This window comes from Cibotium barometz, chromosome 3, assembly GCF_041138505.1.
Source record: "Cibotium barometz isolate CiBa-2024 chromosome 3, ASM4113850v1, whole genome shotgun sequence".
Classification (NCBI taxonomy): Eukaryota; Viridiplantae; Streptophyta; class Polypodiopsida; order Cyatheales; family Cibotiaceae; genus Cibotium; species Cibotium barometz.
The window spans coordinates 34,677,618-34,679,201 of record NC_141048.1 but is presented as its reverse complement, the minus strand read 5'-3'; the positions used below and the strand labels follow the sequence as shown (position 1 = coordinate 34,679,201).

Here is a 1,584-nt window from a genome sequence, read left to right as displayed (position 1 = left end):
CAAGTATGAGAAAACTCGTGCTGTGGTCTAAAGTCGCGCTAGACTCTTTAGAAAGATGCAAGGTTTAGTGATGATGGAAGTTGTGGAGATTACAGCTACTACAGCTGCCTTTTATTTAAAATTCATTTGAGTCACAGCCAGGGATTGAACTCTGTTCCTGCTTGTCTGTAGGCCGGGTTGTTACCACTCGGGTTAGATCCCACCAGATATATTGTTAGAACTTTGATAGTGAGGCTTTCAAAAAACACAAATGTGCCAGCTTAGAACAAGAGTATTAAACCTAAAGAATAAAGTAGACTGCATTAAAATACTTTGGCCTTGGGAAGGGCAAGACCAAACAGTACACCAGAGTACTCTTTACACTTGTTTGAGAAGTAAATCTCTTTCATCCTTTGGAATGATGATGATGTGAGGAGGCTATCAGATCCTGCTTGATGAGATGGCCCAATTCTCTTGATGCCGAGGGCCTTCGCCAGTTTCTCAAGCCCGCCATGCATGTTGAGGCAGATTTGCATGTACTTGAGGTCATAGAAGGTGCCAAAGTAGAATCGCAGCAGCTTGAGGAAGTCCGCTTCGGCAGCCGGCAAGCTCTGCCTAGTGATAAGCTTGAGCAAGTACGCGAAATCATATGCCCCATGGAAGCAAACGTAATGCACATCACTGTTGAAAACAAGACGGGATGATATGAGGAGATCCCCGAAGAGGCGCGAGTCTATGCCATAAAACTGGTTTTTCTGGAAATCAATGCCGCACTTCTTGAGCAGGGCTATGGAGGATGGATGGTGCAGATCCTCGCAGAGGTTGAATTCACGGAAATTGAACTGCCAGGCACAGTAGATCCCATCGCTGAGCATGGGCAGGCATCCATGCTCATCTGTGAAGGTGAGACCCACCTGGATAAGCTTCATCTTATCAACGTTTGCCTTCATGGTCTGGTATGTGTGCTCCTCATACGAGCCGGGTGCAGGCCGCAGCACGACGCCAGGGAATTCGGTGTCGATGGAGATGTACGGATGGTCGGACAGGATGCTACGTATGAGCTCAAACTCTGTGTAGAGGTTGAAGCTCCATACCTCGCGTATGCAAAAGGGGGCACCTTCTGGGATAGACATGTGCAGGAGAAAAAAGCAGGCCTCTGGTTTCCAAAACGCTGGTAGTGTTAGGGTTTGAGGAATTCTGAAGAAACCCTTGAGCCTGCAGGCTGCAGGTTGAGGGCCAGGGTTTGCGACTTCTGCTTGGGGTTAGGGTTTGCTTGTCTTCTTAGTGTTTGCAGAAGACGCAGCGGTCAAGAAAACCGGGTGGGATTAAATAGAACACGAGTTTTACGCGTTTAGCACCTATAAAAGCAGCACGCCAAGAAAAGCCTCGTCGGGGCCGTCGGCCGTCCGCCGTCGGCCTAGTCAAATGCTTGACTGAGGATTTGACGCTTTTCACTGTCCCCCGCGGTTTCACACCCGCCCCCAAAGGGCCAGCCGGTCAACCAATACCTTAGTCGGCAGCGAATCGATCTATATCTATCCCCTTCTATATAATCAAAGTATAAAAGTGTCCCTATATATTGAATAAAATAGTCAAGGTCAAACG

At 48.1% G+C, this 1,584-nt stretch overlaps 1 pseudogene across 1 annotated transcript; it reads right to left on the bottom strand.

The window, feature by feature from the left end:
- Positions 1–274: 274 nt before the first annotated feature.
- LOC147639992 (putative CCR4-associated factor 1 homolog 6 pseudogene) lies at positions 275–1,293 on the bottom strand (annotated as a pseudogene). Its single transcript, XR_015262248.1, has one exon. The product of XR_015262248.1 is annotated as a putative CCR4-associated factor 1 homolog 6 pseudogene (transcript).
- Between the last annotated feature and the right edge of the window lie 291 nt (positions 1,294–1,584).